The following is a 19,963-nucleotide window of genomic DNA, read 5'->3' as shown; positions in this document are numbered from 1 at the left end:
GGGTGTCTTTCTTGCATCTCATATCACTTTCGGCACCTCTCCATGCTCCTCCATAAAATGTTTAGCCTTAAATCTCATGTCAACTGACTCGATCATTCTTTTCTAATATATGCGTTCATTGCTATAAATTTCCCTCTAAGCCCTGCTTTTACTGCATCCCATAATTTTTGATGTTGTAATTTCATTTTCATTTACTTTAAAATTTTCTCTTGTGGCTTCACTTTTGACCCATATGTTATTTAGAAGTGTGTTGTTTAATCTCCAAAGATTTTGAGATTTTCCAGCTATCTTTCTGTTACTGATTTCTAGTTTAATTCCATGTGGCCTGAGAACATACTTTGTAAGATTTCTACTCTTTTGCATTTATTAAGGTATGTTTTATGTCCCAGAATGTGTTCTGTCGTCCATGTGAGCATCAAAAGAATGAGTATTCTGCTATTGCGAGAGGAGAACTGTATAAATGTCAATTAGATCCAGTTGATTGATGGTGCTGTTCAATCCAACTGTATCCTTACTGACTTTCTGCTTGCTGGATCTGACCTAGTTTAAATTCCATGGTCAGTCACCACAACCACTCCCTTGCACCTCGCCCCTCTCTTCTTCTGTACATTCACTTACCTAAACCACAACCCTGGTTCAATCCAGCTCCCTGCATATATCTTGCCTAGCTCCACATATACTGACTGTGGTCAGTGAAAAGCACCCAACCATGCTGATTGGTCTCTCCTTAAATTCATAACCACTAAGGGCAGGTGGGCCTTGTATGCTGTCAAGCAAACAGACTGACATTCCCTGGTCCATTCCCGGGAGGGAGCCATTCCCATCCCATTCTCATGGATGACTATTTCCTCAAATAGTCATCCTTCTTGTTCCCCCCTCAAATCGCTAACACCTCCTTCCTAATCCTCACTCTCAGCAGATGTCCTTGCTTCCTAGTTCAGTGAGAAAGTAGAAGTTCCCATCACCATAGCTACACTTGTATATGTGCCCATATACTCTGCCTCCAAGCCTTTTACCATGAATTTCTGGTCTTTGCTACTAGCAAATGTCAACCTGCTCACTTCTGCACTAGATTCCTCTTGCTTATTCATAGACAATTCTCCAGCTATTCTCTTTTCTCCTGCAAGCACCTTTTGTCCCTCTCTGATCTTTCTCATCAGCACACAGGCTATTTTGTCTCTAAATGGCAGGCATGTTCCTTGGGGATTTGCATTTGCTTTTTCCTCTTGGGAAGATGCTCTTCGCCAAGATAGCCACATGACTCTCTTCCTCTTCTCCTCCCCAGGTCCTTACCCAAATGATACTTCTCAGGGATGCCTTTTCTGGCCACCCTGTCTAAAACTGCAACCTCACTGTGTCTAGGTGTACCCTAAGGTGACCCTTAAGGAGCCACACCTCAAATCCCCCTCCCCTTGGGTGAGGGCAGAACCTGTAATTTGGTTCTAATAAAATAGAGCAAAGGTAATGGGATGTCACTTCCTTGATTAGGTTACAGTATATAGCAAGACAATGGGCTGTCACCCCATAATTACATTACATGATATAGCACTCCATCTTAGCAGACTAGAGCAAGAGCTTTTCCTTACTGACATGAAGAAGTCAGCTGCCACATTGTGAGAGGGCCAATGGAACTGGGAGGCCTCTAGGATCTCAGAGTGGCCTCCAGTGGAGAGCCATCAAAAAGCCAGGGCAGAGAGTTCCCTAGTGGTCTGGTGGTTAGGACTCAGCACTTTCACTGCAGGGGGCATGGGTTCAATCCCTGGTTGGGGAACTAAGATCCCACATGCTGCAAGGCATGGCCAAAAGAAAAAAAAGACCGGGACTCCACTTATACAACTATAAGGAATTAAATTCTTCCAACAACCTGGATGAGCTTGCAAGAAGATTATTCTCCAGCTAATTCTCCAAATGAGAATTCAGCACAGCTGGCATTTTGATTGCAGTCTTGTGCGACGCTGGGCAGAGGACCATTTAAGCCATCTCCAGACTCCTGGACCCACAGAAACTGTAAGATAATAAATGTATGTTTTTTTTTTAAAAAAAAACATCTTTATTGGAGTATCATTGCTTTACAATGTTGTGTTAGTTTCTGCTGTATAACAAAGTGAATCAGCTACATGTATACATATATCCCCATATCCCCTCCCTCTTGCATCTCCCTCCCACCCTCCCTATCCCACCCCTCTAGGTGGACACAAAGCACTGAGCTGATTTCCCTGTGCTATGCGGCTGCTTCCCACTAGCTATCTATTTTACATTTGGTAGTGTATATATGTCCATGCCACTCTCTCACTTCATCCCAGCTTACCCTTCCCCCTCCCTGTGTCCTTAAATCCATTCTCTACATCTGTGTCTTTATTCCTGTCCTGCCCCTAAGTTCTTCAGAACCATTTTTTTTTTAGATTCCATATATATGTGTTAGCATACGGTATTTGTTTTTCTCTTTCTGACTTCCTTCACTCTGTATGACAGACTCTAGGTCCATCCACCTCACTACAAATAACTCAATTTCATTTCTTTTTATGGCTTAGGAATATTCCATTGTATATACGTGCCACATCTTCTTTATCCATTCATCTGTTGATGGACACCCAGGTTGCCTCCATGTCTCAGCTACTGTAAACAGAGCTGCAATGAACACTGTGGTACATGACTCTTTCTGAATTATGGCTTTCTCAGGGTACACGCCCAGCAATGGGACCACTGGGCCGCATGGCAGTTCCATTTTTAGTTTTTTAAGGAACCTCCATACTGTTCTCCATAGTGGCTGTATCAATTTTCATTGCCGCCAACAGTGCAAGAGGGTTCCCTTTCCTCCACACCCTCTCCAGCATTTATTGTTTGTAAATTTTTTGATGATGGTGTGAGGTGATACCTCATTGTAGTTTTGATTTGCATTTCTCTAATGATTAGTGAAGTTGAGCATTCTTTCACGTGTTTATTGTCTACCTGTGTATCTTCTTTGGAGAAATGTCTATTTAGGTCTTCTGCCCATTTTTGGATTGGGTTGTTTGTTTTGTTTTGATATTGAGATGCATGAGCTGCTTGTAAATTTTGGAGATTAATCCTTTGTCACTTGCTTCATTTGCAAATATTTTCTCCCATTCTGAGGGTTGTCTTTTCGTCTTATGGTTTCCTTTGCTGTGCAAAAGCTTTTAAGTTTCATTAGGTCCCATTTGTTTGTTTTCGTGTTTATTTCCATTTCTTTAGGAGGTGGGTCAAAAAGGATCTTGCTGTGATTTATGTCATAGAGTGTTCTGCCTATGTGTTGCTCTAAGAGTTTTATAGTGTCTGGCCTTACATTTAGGTCTCTAATCCATTTTGAGTTTATTTTTGTGTATGGTGTTAGGGAGTATTCGAATTTCATTCTTTTACATGTAGCTGTCCAGCTTTCCCAGCACCAGTTATTGAAGAGGCTGTCTTTTCTCCATTGTATACTCTTGCCTCCTTTATCAAAGATAAGGTGACCATATGTGCATGGGTTTATATCTGGGCTTTCTATCCTGTTCCATTGATCTATATTTCTGTTTTTGTGCCAGTACCATACTGTCTTGAATGTGTGCTGTTTTAACGTGCTAAGTTTGTAGTAACTTGTTATACAGAAAAACAGAAAACAAGTACAGCCCCCAAATGCTCCTTGTTACCATTTTCCGTTTATTTTTTTGCCTTAGCACTTACAGCCACTGAACAGTTTCTGTTTTACTGATTTACCTTTGCTTATAGTCTGTGCTGCCTCCACTCTTGAATACAAGTTTCACTAAGACAGGGATTTTTGTCTGTTTTTCTCCCACCATTATATTCTCAGTGCCTTGAACAGTCTCAGTAAATGTTTGTTGAGTGAATGAATACTGAACAAATGCTAACTTGTTACCTGAGCAGAGGAATTCATTAAGCTCACCTATATCTCAGAGAGGTAAGGCATGAGAGGAAAGGTTTGTATTGTTTTAAACTTGTTATTATGGAAGTGTTCTAGCACTGCTTCAGGAGCCACTGTGATGTGTCCAGGCAACAGCTTCTTACTAGTCTGGCTTATTCCAGCAGTAAATTATACATTCTGAGAGCAGCATTCTTCAAGGCCTTTTGACTTGGCTCACATTTAAAAATACATTCCACATTATGTCTCAGTACACACATATACCTACATAAATAATTGAAACAAAGGTTTCACAAAATAGTACTTGTCGTTATCACATGCTCTGATGGTTTCCCATTCCATTTCACCCTGTTGTATTTCATTTTTTAGAAACTGGAGAAGATCCACTGGTAGGTCCTAGACAAACCCTCCAGGCAATTCTCCAGGAAGACCAATCTTCTCAGCTGTCAAGCATCTCCCAGGTTTAGACTGCTACCGGTTCTTCCTGGAGAGTACGTGAGGGCATCTTCTGTGATGCCTGGGAAGCAGAAGTATTTGCCTTAGCAGATAGGAGAAGTGAGGGACAGGGTCGGCAGTGAGTATGCCTGGACTGGAAGCCACCACCCTCTGGCCGCAGCTGAGCCACAGGAAGAGCCCAGGGCTGACGCTCATCTTCATTAGTTTAATGAGCGTTCATATATTTCAAAGACTCTAAAATATCCAAATACTGTTACAGCTAATCTTTAGTCATGGTCATGTCTCAGACGTCTAATGGTTCCTGAGTCACTGGCATTTGGTGCTTGACTTTCTTGACTGAAAAGTGTTTTTGAAAATCACTGAAACATTAGCCACCTTACATGGTTCCAAATGGCGTAACTTGTGAAGCTAATGAAAAATTATGGCAAAGCACTTTCCATATAGCATGAACTAATCAGTGAGCCCAGAAAATCCAATGTTGATAAAGTGCCATTAAGTTATGGCATGAAATGCCACCTGTAAATTACCACTGGGTAAATCTGGGTGTAATGTGCCTCTTTGCAAGTAGTTTTCTATTTATTTGAATGTGAAATGAATCCCAAGGATGGCAGATGATAAAGATGCTGCCTCTTCGGGCTTCCCTGGTGGCCCAGTGGTTGAGAGTCTGCCTGCCGATGCAGGGGACATGGGTTCATGTCCCGGTCCGGGAAGATCCCACATGCCGCGGAGCGGCTGTGCCTGAGAGCCATGGCCGCTGAGCCTGCATGTCCGGAGCCTGTTGCTCCGCAACAGGAGAGGCCACAACAGTGAGAGGCCCGCGTACCGCAAAAAAAAAAAAAAAAAAAAAAAAAAAAAAAAAAAGATGCTGCCTCTTCAAAACTGGTTTGATTTTAAATGTATTTGTCCTTTTTTAAAAGCATGTGGTTCAAGAGAAATACTTTTTTTTTTAAATTGCTTAAGTGTTAGCTCGACAGTGCAACCAGAAGGGGGAAAATGTCCCTGACACCTACCCCCACCACTCTGCCTGAGGGTTAAGGTGCCAGGGTAAGGAAGGGGAGGTGCTGGAAGACAAAGAACTCAGAAATCAGGAGTAAATGAAGCTTATCTAGAGTGTTTCTTCTGGGCTGTCCTCTCCTTTTCAGCCCCCATTTTCCTCACCTTCCCTGTGGGCTGTGCCCCTGTTTACTGTGATTCCTTTCCTCTGATCAGATGGCTCATTTCTCTTCCCTTTTGTTTCCACTAAAACATTCCTGACCCGTGTATCACTCCTGTAGGATAATCTCTGAGTTTAATGGATTTCTCTGCTAAGGTAATACTTTTTGTCACCATGAGAAAGCAATAGCCAAATCCACAATGTGGGATGTTCTGCAGGACAAAAGACCCAGTTTTTCTACCACATGAATAGCAAGGAGGGGGAAGCGGAGATAAGGTGTGTTGGGGAGAGGGAGGAGGAGCTGTTATGACAAGAGACACATGGATCAGATTCAATCTTGTCTCAAAGTAGACAAGAATTTAATGAATTCCCAACTGCCCATCATCCAGCTCCAATATTTAGCAATATTTTGCTCTTTTTGCTTCGATTATTCACTTCAACAGATGTTTGTTTATTCCTTTGTTCTGTGGAGAATTTTAAAACAAGTCCCAGAGTTCATATTATTTCACCCCCAAATACTTCAATATGTGTCTCTTACAGAAATACACTTTGGGGCTTCCCTGGTGGCTCAGTGGTTAAGAATCCGCCTGCCAATGCAGGGGACACAGGTTCGAGCCCTGGTCTGGGAAGATCCCACATGCCGCGGAGCAACTAAGCCCGTGCGCCACAGCTACTGAGCCTGGGCTCTAGAGCCCGCGAGCCACAACTACTGAGCCCGTGTGCCACAACTACTAAAGCCCACAAGCCTAGAGCCCGTGCTCTGCAACAAGAGAAGCCACTGCAATGAGAAGCCAGCGTACTGCAACGATGAGTAGCCCCCGCTCGCCACAACTAAAGAAAGCCCGCACACAGCAACGAAGACCCAACACAGCCAAAAATAAATAAATAAAATAAATACATGTATTAAAAAAAAAAAAAAAAGAAATACACTTTGGCAAGAATTTTTCAGCCTTCAGAGAGGGGCTCTCCCGGAAGCATCCCTGTGACTCTAAATGAGGTTTGCTTTAAGGACATTATTGATATTTATAAAAATACACTGTTCCTCTACACACACCCTCAGGATAAAATTCCTTCTGGACCTGGCTTAGGAAAAATGCTACAACTTCTGACCCAAACACTGAAGATTCAGTACGCGATCAAATTTTCCTTTATATAAGATGTGCTAGGAAGCTTAGAGGCAAATCTGTGGCCTACCATAGCCTACGTCTGCCCTCTGTAATATGAAATTGTCTGTTAGCATCATTTGCAGCTCTAGTGGGGCCCTCTCCTTGCTGTTCCTTTTTCTTTCTCATCTACTTCAAATCTTACCTTATTGTATCTGTACATCCCTATGAGCAGAGGTGGGCTGCTGAATGTTCCACAACTGGTTCTCTGAAAAGAATGTACATGTATATGCCAAATTTGCTGCTATAAATGACCTATAATACACAGTAAACAAAAGGAAAATACACAATACTTCTTACTGTAAATTCCTTGCAGCCAGTTGATTCTCATAGAATGCTTTTGTTGATTTTAGTCAAACCCTTTATCCACAGCTAACCTATGGTTGCAACCAATAATCAAGAATAGTTTAGACATCAATGTTGGTTGACATTTCCATTTACTTTAACAAGGAAGACAAAAGTGAAGCAACAAAGATCTATGTCATGTGTCAGAAATCCACTCATTCCTCATTATGTAAGCAACTGTCTTGCTAAATTCATCAATTGCTTCCAAATACTGGAAGAATATTTCCTCAACTTTTTGTGCTATTCATAATGTAACTACTATGGACAAGACACACTTTCCGTGTTTACTCTGCACTGTTATCATTCTCTCCATCATAATATGAAGTCTAGATGATCAATAAAGCAATAAATAAAGAGTTGATTTGTAGTGTGTGCCCATTTCCCTGGTGTAAATACTCCCACTATGGCCAATTTCAAGATACCAACATGAGGTTGCTCGAAGTGGATTTAGGAAGAGATGTGCAGTAGGACACCTTTCTGTAGCATTTTCACCACACAGATACGATGGACATAAATAACCTCAACAGTGTAAGTAACAGTGAAACATAATTAGAAAGTGATGAATTTGAGTATTTATTATTAATATGATTTGTTTAATTGTAAGTTTACATAATTTAATTTTTAATGATGGCTGTGTTTAACAAACGACTTGCAAGATTCCTAAAAGTTTAACAATAAATTTCTTATAAGCCAGTACATGATGACTCTAGCATACCACTGTCTGTAAGCCACCTAAGATCATTTTGGAGTTAGGTCAGCTATGAAAAATCATACACTTGTGGGGACTGTTCTTCTGGTAGGATTATGGATTGCAATTATGAAAATTCCTCCCTGAGAATACTAGATCCGGGATTAATTATAACAAACATACTCTTTAAAGTACTGTTGAATTATTTACAATAGCTAAGACATGGAAACAACTTAAGTGTCCATCAGTGGATGAATGGATAAAGAATATGTGGTATATATACCAGGTGGAATATTATTCAGCCATTAAAAAGAAGGAAATCGTCTCAATTTGTGACAATATGGATGGACCTTGAAGGCATTATGCTAAGTGAAATAAGTCATACAGAAAAAGACAACTACTCTACAATCTCACTTATATATCGAATCTAAAAAAAACTAAACACACAGAAACAGAGACCAGATTGGTAGTTGCCAGAGGCAGGGGCTGAGGGTGGGAGAAATGGGTGATGGTGGTCAAAAGGTACAAACTCCGAGTTATAAGATAAGTAAGTTCTGGGGATTTAATGTGAAACACAATGACTATAGTTAACAATGCTGTACTGTATCTCTGAAAGATATACAATACAGTATTTGTATATTGCTAAGAGAGTAAATCTTAAAAGTTCTCATCACAAGGAAAAAAATCTCTGTACCTATATAAGGTGATGGATGTTAACTTAGTGTGGCAAACATTTTGCAATATGTTCATATATCAATCATGTTATACACCTTAAACTTAAACAATGTTATATGTCAATTATATTGCAATAACACAGGGAAACAATAAAATATTGCTGAGCTCAAATGAAAATATGGTAAATCATCAGGTTCAAGGGGCAAAACAGGAGCAGTGAGCTAAAACCAGGTCTGTAGACAGTAAATGGAAAACAAAACCAAAAATAACCCGAAAAACAAGACCAAACAAACAAGCTTGGTTTGCCCTGAAGGTCCAATGCTTCTGTTACACAGAGAACCAGAGAAAACAACTTGGACTATGCAAAGCAGGAGGTGCACCTCAGACTCTCACACTGAGCCAGGACCCTCAAGAGGGGTACACCCTTTGTGAGACCTCAGGGCAGAAAAATAATTCACCTCCCAGCAGAGGAAGCCTATCTCCATCATAACCCCGGGTGGAAAAAAATGAATTATAATTTTTTTCCTCAGAATTTGCATCCTTAGGCTTTATTTCACCCTTGTGTGGCGGTTACATTTACACTACTCATGCTATCAAGCTCTACTATAAAAATTAAAACAAGAGGATGAGCTGGGGACAGCCACCACGGGCACTCTGCTCTTAGCCCTGGAGCTGGTGAGGCCCAGTCCCCTCCAGACGGGAACCCGCACCCAGATCCCAGGGCCAGGCCGCGGTCACCTCCTGAGGCTGCCAGGACCCCCGCCTCACTGCAGCTACTGTGCCTCCCTGGCCTCCCTTTGCCCCTGAACAAGACCAAGATCCAGAGACAGGCCGAGCGGAGGCCGCCCTGGGACCTGGTCCGTCCAGGTCTTCAGGGGCCTGTGGGGGCGGGGCACTATCCAGGAAGGCTTCCTGGAGGAGCAGAGCGCGAAGGATGGAAACAGCACTCCCTCCAGGCAGAGTTTGGTATCATCATTTGACATGCCTTTCTCCTTCATAATAATTTATTTTCTTATCAATCACATGGACACCCTTTCCTCCACCTCATGTCATTTGGCTAATAACTCTCCTCTCCTCTAGAACAACCTGTGGCTCCTCGTGGCCAGTACGACTACGTCCAAAGCCCTCAGTTCTCGCACAGGTGCGCTGCCTTTCTGGCTTCTTTCACACCCCCTCCATCTGCTGCAAGCTCCGTGTACAGATGGTTTCATCACTACAGCCTGAGCCCAGCAAAGAGCATGAAGAATTGCTCAAAGCAGCAGGATCACGTGGTGCCACTACCTGCCTAGCTGCAGACCTACTCCCTGAACTATTTTTCAGCTCACAGCATCTCCGTCCCCCCAGAAAAACAAAAAACGATACAACATTTAAGAGCTTCAGATTTAATTTTTGACTTTTCCACTCTACACTTCCTCCCCGAGCGTCAGTAGCCTGTAAGGGCACTACTGCTCACACGGTTAAATGCACACTGCATGAACTCTTATAGTGCAGGAGGGACCCGCCCAAGTGTGCCCAGTGTTCTTGCCAGACTGGTCTCTTCTCTTTCCTTATTCCCTCTCCCACCCCCTTACGGTCTGTAAAAGTAAAATGAATGAATGAATAAATAAGTAAATAAATAAATATTTTCAAAATATAAATATAAATTAAAACAAAGTGGTGAAAGTGGTGTCAGGTTGGTAGCACTACCTAACGCCCAAGCAGAAGCAAGCACAAATTCTGTGGAGAAACAAAGTAAGTTCAATCAAATGTTATTCCTCAGTAAAAAATTACCAAATATAGAAGGAAATAAATCAACATGGGTGGGAGTCAGGAAAAACAAAACACAATAGATTTACATCTCCAAGAACCTCAGATGTTAGAACTACTGGGAACAAAATTACTATGTATAAAATGTTTAAAGAAGATGGAATCAGAAAAGGATCAAGAAAACAGAGAACCAGAAAGATTTGAAAATGATTCATGTGAAAATTTTAGAAAGGAAAAATATTAAAACTGAAAACGACAAGTGGATTAAACAGTAGATTAGATATACTGTAAAAAAAAAAAAAAAAGGCAGATAGATCCAAAGAAATTACCCAAAATTAAGCAAATAGAGGCATGGAAATAGAAAATATGAAAGTAAGGAGAGATGGAAGATAGAACTGAGGTTTAACAGATGTCTGAGTCAAAAGGAAATAATAGAGAAAATGTAAAGAAATATCAGCAGAGAGGTTTTTTTTAATTCATGAGATATTACTACACAGACAAGAAGCACATAGATAAATGAAAAGAAAAAATCCCCACTTAGACCTGTTGCAGTAAAACCACAAAACAAGAAAGATAAAGATGATCCCAAAAGCACCCAGAGAAGAAAGACATCTTGGTTACAAGTAATGACAAACAGACCAATAGCCAACTTGCCTACAGTTACACAGGAAGCCATGAAAGAGTGGGAAAATCTCTGTTGAGAGAAAATAACTGTCAACAAAGAATTATGTAGCCTTTCAAGAAGACAGGTGAAACAATCAAACTGAGGGCGTTTACCACCAACAGGACCTGCACCCAAAGGGAGGATATACTTCAGAAGAAAAGGCAGGGCTAAGACTGTGAATAAAGAAATTGGTAAACATGGAAGTAAATATAAATGCTAACTATATAAAATAATAACAATTTCTGATTTTTAGGGTTTAAAAAAGACATTGTAACACTCAACAATAGCTTGGAAGTAAGGAGAGGGGTTCTGAGTTAAAAGTGGTGGAATGTCCTTATTTTTACAGAAAAAGAATTAAGATATTGATTAAATTTGTACTGATAAGTATGCATATAAAAGTTTCAAGGACAAACACTAAAAAAAGCAGAAATAGAGGGTTTAACTTCCTGATCAGTAAAAAGAGGGAAATGGAATAAGAGAACAAGCAAGGAAAGGCAATCCATTCAAAAGACAGTAAGAAAGATGAGAAAAAGGAGCTGTGTATTTAAGTGGTGAAATGAAGGATGGTCACCAGGAGGAACAGACTGATTTGGGAGCACTCCTTCCCTAGACTAACGTGCACCCACCCCTTCGCCCTCTTAAGCCAGGTTGTCTCCAAGTTCGGTAGCTGCCTGGGTGGGCAGTTGGGAGCAAAGGGTGGGCAAGCAGGTGCCCAAGCTCTAGACACCCTTTTTCAGAGGAGAGGGAGACTTTGCCCTTTGGGTTCCAAATCCATAGCCTTTCAGGATCTCCTGAGCAACCCTGGCTCAGTCTGATTCTCCCTCTCCCAGCTAGCTCCCCGAAGTCTGTTTAGTTGCAGTGCAGAAACGTGAAGTGTCCATTTTACAGCTAAGGTCTCCTGCAGCACAATTAACGATGAAGTGGATGGGCCTGGACAGAGTGGTGTGGCCTAATGCTAATACCTGCTCCACCCCTCATGATGGTGTAGACTCAGGACACCTGAGTCCTGCGTTTATTTTCGTCTGCTTAAATGAGGAGATGAACCAAATAACTGGCCAGGTCCTTTATAGCTCTAATATCCCTTGATTATGCTCTTCATTAAATATGCATCGGGTATATTCACTTGTAAGCTTTATTTTCTGATAATATTAAACTCTGCTCTTTGTGCACAGCCCTTATAACTTGCTGCTTATATAACATGTTCATTTGCTCACAAAACACAATAGCAATATTCCCTCTAATAACCTTGTATTCAGTTACTGTCTTTCTTAATATCACTTTTCTAGGACCTCAAGTAATAAGACGTTTAAAAAATAAAAAATAAAAGAAGTAAAAAACCGTCAGTGACTCCGCTTCACTATGATATATGTCCTTTTGCCTTTTCTCATCTATTCAGGTGCATCAGGTCTGCTGAGTTGGCTCAGATCTGAAGTCCTCCACTCTGGGGACCTAATGGACCTTTATCTGCCTGGATTTAGAAGCCAAGTCTTCCGGACAGCGCACTGTTCCAAATGTCCCTTAAATAGCTAAATTAAATGGTCACTGTCCACCATGATCCTCCTTGATTTAAGTGATGCTTTTGAAGTGATTAATCATAGGGTACTGCTTCACTAACTGATCTCATTAAACTTTCAAGGTTCTGGACTCCAGTCTCCGATGTGTTTACTCCTTTCCACACCTTTGCCTCAGACAGGTTTAGTGCCCATCATTCTCATGCAGAGGGCACCCCAAAGCCTAATGCTCCCAGTTATTCTCCTCCCTTCCTACCTTTTGGGCTCAAATTCATCCACCTGTTTCACTAGAATAGCAGTTGAGAAATGGAGCAGCCTCCTCCCTGACTGAGCACTCAAACCCCACCCAGCCCTCTTTCTTGTGTGTGGGCATTGTGCTCAGGTGGACAGCCAGATGCAGGAGTCCAAAACCAGGATGCCAACCTCTCACCCTACCACCCCCAGTTTCTGCTCTAACTCTGTGAGAGCATTCACTCTTCGTTAAGGTGTTGGGGGTATTCACAGAATTCCCACCTCAGTCTGACCGCTGGCACCTTGTGTAATCTCAGTCAAACCAGGCAAGCTCTAGGCATCCAGGACCATCAGGATAAGCCTTGCCACTTGGCATTGCTGTGCCAAGCTCATTTAATTCTTGTAATACTGTCAAGAGGGTTGATATTCAGCTGGTTGGCACCAGTAAGTCCTAATGAGTGATTTACAGTCCACATCCATTATCACTGAGCTGTGCCCATGCCACACCAGCTGTGAAATGTACTAATACACCCTGGGGGTAGACGGCACTCACAGTTTATAGATGAGGAGACTGAGGCTCTGAGTTGCTTGGGAAGAGGGGTAGGGCACAAGGCATCCATTCTGTTGGTGCAGACCATGGCAGAGGTGGGATGGTCCTAGAGCTAGAGGTGTGCGGCAGCGTTCTGGTCATGGTTAAGACAGCAGCTCTTTGGCAGCCCAGTTCTATAATGTGGTCTGGAAGGTTGTTCCTGGAAGCCTGAGCTATAGTCCATTTCTTCAAACCCTCCTAATTCTATAAAATACCCCCCTTAACAAATGCCTTTGCGCAATACCTAAATGTCAGAACTAAAACTATAAAATTCTTAAAAGAGAACATAGGCATAACTCTTTGTGACCCTGAGGGTTTCTTTGTACCAAAATAATACCAAAAGCACAAGCAACAAAAGGAACAAATAGATAAATTGGACATCACTGGATTATTAATAGGTAGGGCTTTGGTGACCCTGATAAGAGCAGTTTTGAAGGACAGGAAGAGGAGAAAGGTAACAAGACTTGTACATGAAAGTAGCAATGGGCATAGAGAGACTGTAAGAGATACAGCAGGGGATGAATCAGCAAGACTTGGCAAGAGAAAAGATCTTTCCTTGTAGTACAAGAAAGAATGAAAAGTCAAATATGGCAATAGTTAGCTAATCAACAAAAATGCTTTGTACCAGAGTTCAGAGTTTTAACAATATCCTGTGATCTTACGGGAACTACAGAAGACTAATCAAGCCCTTCAAATATTAATCCCCACCTGCTCTCTCCCTGATGTCCACATCCCTTTAATTATCCAGCGTAATAGCAGACTTGATGATCAACGTCAGGAATGAGGCTAGGGAGCTGAAATTACAGAATTACAGCCTCTAAGATGACTTGAGATTTTCAACCTTGCTTTTTAAAAAACTGCTCAGGGCTTCCCTGGTTGAGAGTCTGCCTGCCGATGCAGGGGACGCGGGTTCGTGCCCCGGTCCGGGAAGATCCCACATGCCGCGGAGCGGCTGGGCCCGTGAGCCATGTCCACTGAGCCTGTGCGTCCGGAGCCTGTGCTCTGCAACGGGAGAGGCCACAACAGTGAGAGGCCCGCGTACCGCAAAAAAAAAATTAAATAAATAAAAAAAATAAAAACTGCTCAAATTTTTAAAATTCAAGCAATCCAGAGAAAAAAAGAAATGTGATTTTTCATATTAGCAAAGGAGCTCAGCAAACCGTAGCCTGTAAACCTGCAAAACCTATGCCAAATGAGACAGGGGCTCCCCACCAAAATGACAAATGCAGGGTAGACTAAAGCATGGAAAGAAGGCATCCCAGGAATAAGCAAATTCAACTCCTTCCCTTGACGGAAAGGTCGGGGGCATCTGCTGGCTGGCCCATGCCCCGATCTGCTCATGACTTCTCTCCCATCGTTGACCCGCACTGGCGAGCAGCACGAGGGCTGCCGTGTGGTCAGACCTCAAGCACACAGGCTCTCCACACAGGAAGCCTCCCCTCAGGGACGCTCTGGCTCCTCAGGCTCCTGATGGTGGAAGTTTCCAGAGTTTATCAAAGGCTGCGAAGGCGGAAGGGGGAGAATCCAACAGCAAGCTCTCTAGTTTTTCATGAACCAAGCCCATCAACTGAGAAGCAGAGAAGCCAATTCCTACAGGAAGGTTCAAGTACAGAAAAGAAAACTAGGGCTTCCCTGCCCCAACTTCCCCAGAACAAAATTCTGTTCTGTATTCAAGGGCCTCCACTGGGCAGCTCCACACTACTCTTCTCATCTTACTCCAAAGGATTCTCTTCCTGAGTAAATATTACTGGAATCTCCCAGATACTTATCCCCATTGTCCCCTCTCCCCTGAAGTGCCTTTGTCCTGCCCATTTCCACCTATCAAAATCTTACTTACCCTTGAAAACCCAGTTCAAAACACTGCTCCCCATGAATTCATCCCTGATTACCCCGACAGGAAGCAGTGACTCTCCTTTGAAATTCAAAGAGAACCACGAGTAAAACATCTGCTTTAGCCATCAAATGAAGAATAAGTATGACAAGAGGCACCATTCTTAAATACTGAAGAAAACTTCCTGAAGAGTAGGAGCTGTTGTTGTGTTAATATCCCTTCCTCAGTACCAGGCGGAGAAGGGGCTTCACGATGAACAAATGAATGAACAAACAAACAAAAGAAAGAAAAATCAAACCTCGTGTTCCCATCTCCTCAGCTCAAGAGACAATCAACCCCTTCAAATAAGATAACTCTCCTTTTAATGACAGTTTTAACCCAGGTGCAGCTAGACAATATACTGATGGACTAGAGATGATCATCAAAAATGTGAAGCATGTTTGTCCTCAATATTAAGTACAACTAATTTTATTACTTCTGTTTTTTCCCTTCCTTTTCAATAATGAAATAAACCCCAGTCCCAGCAAACGGCAAATCTCTATTCTTAAAGTACATTTAGATTTTACTAATTTACTTTGCTTATGCATAATTCAAAGGGGGATTTTATTTCAGTGCTTTATTTGTGGCTTCTAGTTATTATTCCTTCTGGAAAAGGCCCTTCACATATATTAGGTCTGAAGTTCCACTAAAGGTTTTTGGGGTCTGTGTTTTTAACTTCATTTTCTTAAGGCTGTAAAGTGGAAGAATGAGTTTGGGTGATTGTTTCATGGTGGTGTTCAATTTCTAGAACCCTATGAACCCTAGAGAGGACTGGTGGGAGGATGAGGGATGAAATGCTGAATACCAGAATATGGGCCTATGGTTTCTTGGAAAAGGTCTTGTTCAGGCCAAAGTCTCTAATGGCAGAGGAAATGGCCTTATTCAGAGTCCAACAGGCACCTTCTCTTAAAAGCCAGGAACTATATTCCTCAGTGCCTGAGTAAGCATGGTTTAAAAAAAAAAAGAAGGAAAGAAATCCATCTCACACCAGCACTCTGATATAGGGCACTCTCTATACTGTGGGGAAACTGCAAAATAATCTCAGAGACTTAAGAGATAAGCACTGAAACCTCCTGGCAGGGCAGGCAAGAGAGCTGCCCTGTCCATCTCAACTTCCCAGGCTGCCCCCATCAAGTGGGGTGTAATCAGTGTGCTGTCAGAGTTTCCTGCACCTCTGTGGGAGCAGAGATAACCCATAAGATGCTTAGATAAAAGCTGATTTTAAAAATAGTACCTAGGGCTTCCCTGGTGGCGCAGTGGTTGAGAGTCTGCCTGCCGATGCAGGGGACGCGGGTTCGTGCCCCAGTCTGGGAGGATCCCACATGCCGCGGAGCGGCTGGGCCCGTGAGCCATGGCCGCGGAGCCTGTGCGTCCGGAGCCTGTACTCCGCAACGGGAGATGCCACAACAGTGAGAGGCCTGCGTACCACCAAAAAAAAAAAGTACCTAATTGCATGCCTGGGGCATTGGGAAGGGTTTACAGACAGAGGGGACAAGGGAAAAAAGGCAGATGGTCAGACTTACTATCTACCAGTAGGATGGCTCCTCGAGAAGAGCTTTCTAAGCCACTCCGGGTGTCCTTCTAGGCTGCCTTACCCAGAAGCACCCTCCTGGCCACCACTATGCTTAGGCCCTTATCTCTGGAATTCCCAAGCTGAGTACAGACCTGCCCTTGACAGAGATCAGGGAGTCAGACTTCTTAGTGGCAGACAGCAGGAAGTCGTGGAGACCAAGGAGAGCTTTAATGAGAATCTGTGGGAAGGTGGAAAACAGGCGCAAAGAATGGGCAGGAACAAAGGGAGGCTACACAGTGAGAGCACAGCCAGACTCTGGTCCCAGAACCGTCTGACCGAACACTGCCATGGAACGCCAGACGGTATGTTTCCCCAGGCTCACCTCTACTACTGAGGCCACTGTAGAAAGCTCTACCTCTCCCCGAGCCTGTTTGCCTGTTATACTCCTAAGGAATATGTCATAACTGCCTGGGGTCAACTGATTAATATTAGCCAAAATCTGAAGCTCTTCTGTGACTGGTTCAGAAAAAAAAAAAAAAAGAGCAGGGGTATCTGGTATTATCCCAAGGATTTGTTAGGAACAAGTGCTCAAGATGGTAGGAATGACAAAATGGCATTTCTGTTTACAAATCCTGTGAATACTATAAGATCCAGCCAGTCCTCCTGGTGATGCCTGTCTTGATGTGCCTGATGACTGAGCCTTTATCTTATTTAATCAATTCAAGAAATATAAACTAGCTCCATTTCATTAGTGCTTAAAATGCCATTATGATTAGGGCATTCAGCGGTGAATGGCTGTATCTGTGTTGTATAACGTGGAACATCTATTTTAATTAATTCTCTCAAACTAATGTCTTTAAGTATTAATGGGAGCAAGGAGACACAAAGGATGTAAAAAAGAACTCAACAAACATAGAAGTATATACCATCTTTAACTGATTTCAAGACTCACTTTTTCAGATTTAACATCTCTCAATCAATGGCAGTGCTCTTTCTTTCTTAGTGATTACACAGAATAATGATATATTTTACAATAGACAGCATCTTAGATTCAATAAAACACTGAACAAGCTACTTTTTCAGATGAAATTACTGGTTTATGATATGGGAAAAAATAGAATGTAGCCATTTCCTTATCCTAGCATCTGCATGTGGAAAATAAGATTATGCATAGCGTCTATGAAGTAATGAAAATTACAAAGGTTATGCTTTCTTTGCTCCAGTCCACTGTGGCCCACGTTACATTTAGTTTCTGGTAAAACCAGATGCTCAAAAGCTTCCGTTATCTCTAACATGATTTACCCTATTAGAGAAACACACTGATTTGGTGACCATGACTTTGTCAAGGATCGTCTTGGAATTTCTTAGGTATTGAGAGCCATAAAGGTGTCTTTTGCTATGTTAATGAGATGACAATTTTTTTACAAAAATAATTTTTAAAAAATTACATCTATGCTGAATTAGCTCCTAGCTCTGTGCTAGGAATAGTGGATGAAGACCAAACATACATTAGCAGAGAAAAGTAAAATATCAAAGTTAACCTAGTTACAGAAGAATATACAAAAAAGTGAGGACCTAACTTCCATCACAGGATCAGTAGAGTCAGTAGGGTTGCTTTTTCTTTTCTTTCTCCTTATTAAAACAAACGAACAAAGAAACCAAAAAAACATGATACGTTCTGAACACTATGGATGACAGTCTGACCTATTAATAGCACTTCCTATGAGTAACATGCCTAAGCCTTCCAAGGTGATAAAAGTCATACCTGGAATCCAAAAGATGGATGCCAAGCTGTTTCCAGCTTGTGTGTTGTAGCTGAAGCATGATAAAGACAATTTATAGCTGGTTCAGAGATGAGCAACAAATGGTTCTTGGTTTTACTAACAGGTTCGATGGGAAACTTAAAGAATGGGGTTTTGAGTCTGATAGAAATGGCTGGAAGGGGACTGAATTTATTTTGTGAACATGATTTAGCATATAATTATAACGAGAGTTGTCATTTATTAAGCAATTTCTATTGCCAACATTTCACCCCCATCTTATTTCTGGTAACCTGTCTAATAAACTATCCACACTTCTATATAAGAAAATTGTCTCAGAGCCGGTAAGTTCTGCCCCAAGATCTCACCTCTGCTGGGTAAGAGCCAGGACTCACATCAGGCCTATTACCTCCAAGACCCATTCACGGTCATCTTAACCTGGGCCTTATGCTACTGGTTGATGGTCAGGATTCTCTGCAGGCTTCTAATTGTGACTTTGTTCTTGAACAAGTGGACTGTGAGTCAGATTGGGTCTGAGATTTGAGTGCTACTACACTGCACTCTTCATCAACGGGACTCTGTGTGCTGGACAGACCCTTCCCAAACCTGAACCTGAGCTTAAAGGCACTTGGAAGAGATGAGCCAGTGATCCTGCCGGCACGCAGTGAGCGTAGACTAGGTAAATCCTTGAGGAGAGGGCTTGGGAGTGAAGGGTCTTCTTTCATGGCAGTGTGCCTATGGCTCTCCCTCCCCACTTAAAGGGATATGCTCCCTCTCCCACCCCGGCCCTTACTCTCAGAAGTCGGGGAAAATTTCTCTTCTTTTTGATGCAGTCTGAAACCTTGAGAACTGGAGACCTGAACTTAAGCTCTAGAGTCCCCTCTGGATTTGTCCTAAAAGGCCTTATGGGGCTTGTGCAGATAGGTCTCCTGCAGCCCTAATGGCACAGCAAAGGATCCTGAGGTGGGTACACATGCCAGACCACACTGGGACCTGTCCTGCAGAGTCAAGGCAGAATCAGAGTGCCCAGATCGGGGTTGAAGCCAGTTTTCTGAGTGTCAGTCAGTTTCATTAAGTAGTTATATCTTGCTTAAACATAATTTGGTATATTCCAAGAACTTTCACAATTCAGCATAGATGTAATTTTTTAAAAATTATTTTTGTAAAAAAATTGTCATCTCATTAACATAGCAAAAGACACCCTTATGGCTCTCAATACCTAAGAAATTCCAAGGGTTTAAGAGTTCTGTGCTAGGAATAGTGGACGAAGACCAAGCATACATTTCTTATCATAAATCACAGCATCACACTACCTAAAATAAGTTTTACAAAGGCATGTTTTTTAACTGTTGGAGGACCTGATATTGACGGACTCAATGTGAAGATGTCCTTAGAAATAACAATGCATGACAGAGAAAAGGCAGTCAATGAGAAGAGCAGTCAGCGCCACCAGGTGAGAAACTGAATATACAAACAGACAATTACCAAACTGTGTATAAAAACAGAACTCTGACCCACAACTTACAGCAACCTGCCCAGGAAACCAACCCCCTTATTATACAATAATCAGCCCATGAAGCCAGCGTGCTATAAGTCAGCCTTGCAGGAGACTGGATTGCTATTGCTATCTCTAATAATAATCCAAGAAGCCAAACAGTAACTTCTATGATAACTGGCTCAAAATGACAAGGACTTGACTAATAACTGACAGCTTCTCTAATTTTT

At 42.2% G+C, this 19,963-nt stretch overlaps 1 protein-coding gene across 1 annotated transcript in view; it reads right to left on the bottom strand.

Annotated features, from left to right (window-relative positions):
- Positions 1-19,963, bottom strand: part of PHTF2 (putative homeodomain transcription factor 2) — a 163,112-nt gene that overhangs the window by 17,311 nt on the left and 125,838 nt on the right. The window contains exon 22 of the mRNA XM_060020316.1: positions 1,865-2,005. The gene's annotated coding sequence lies outside the window, so the exon portion shown is untranslated. The remainder of the gene's footprint in view (positions 1-1,864; positions 2,006-19,963) is intronic.

Source organism: Delphinus delphis, chromosome 9 (genome assembly GCF_949987515.2).
Source record: "Delphinus delphis chromosome 9, mDelDel1.2, whole genome shotgun sequence".
NCBI lineage: Eukaryota > Metazoa > Chordata > Mammalia > Artiodactyla > Delphinidae > Delphinus > Delphinus delphis.
The sequence above is the reverse complement of the archived record's forward strand: the minus strand, read 5'-3'. Positions and strand labels throughout refer to the sequence as shown.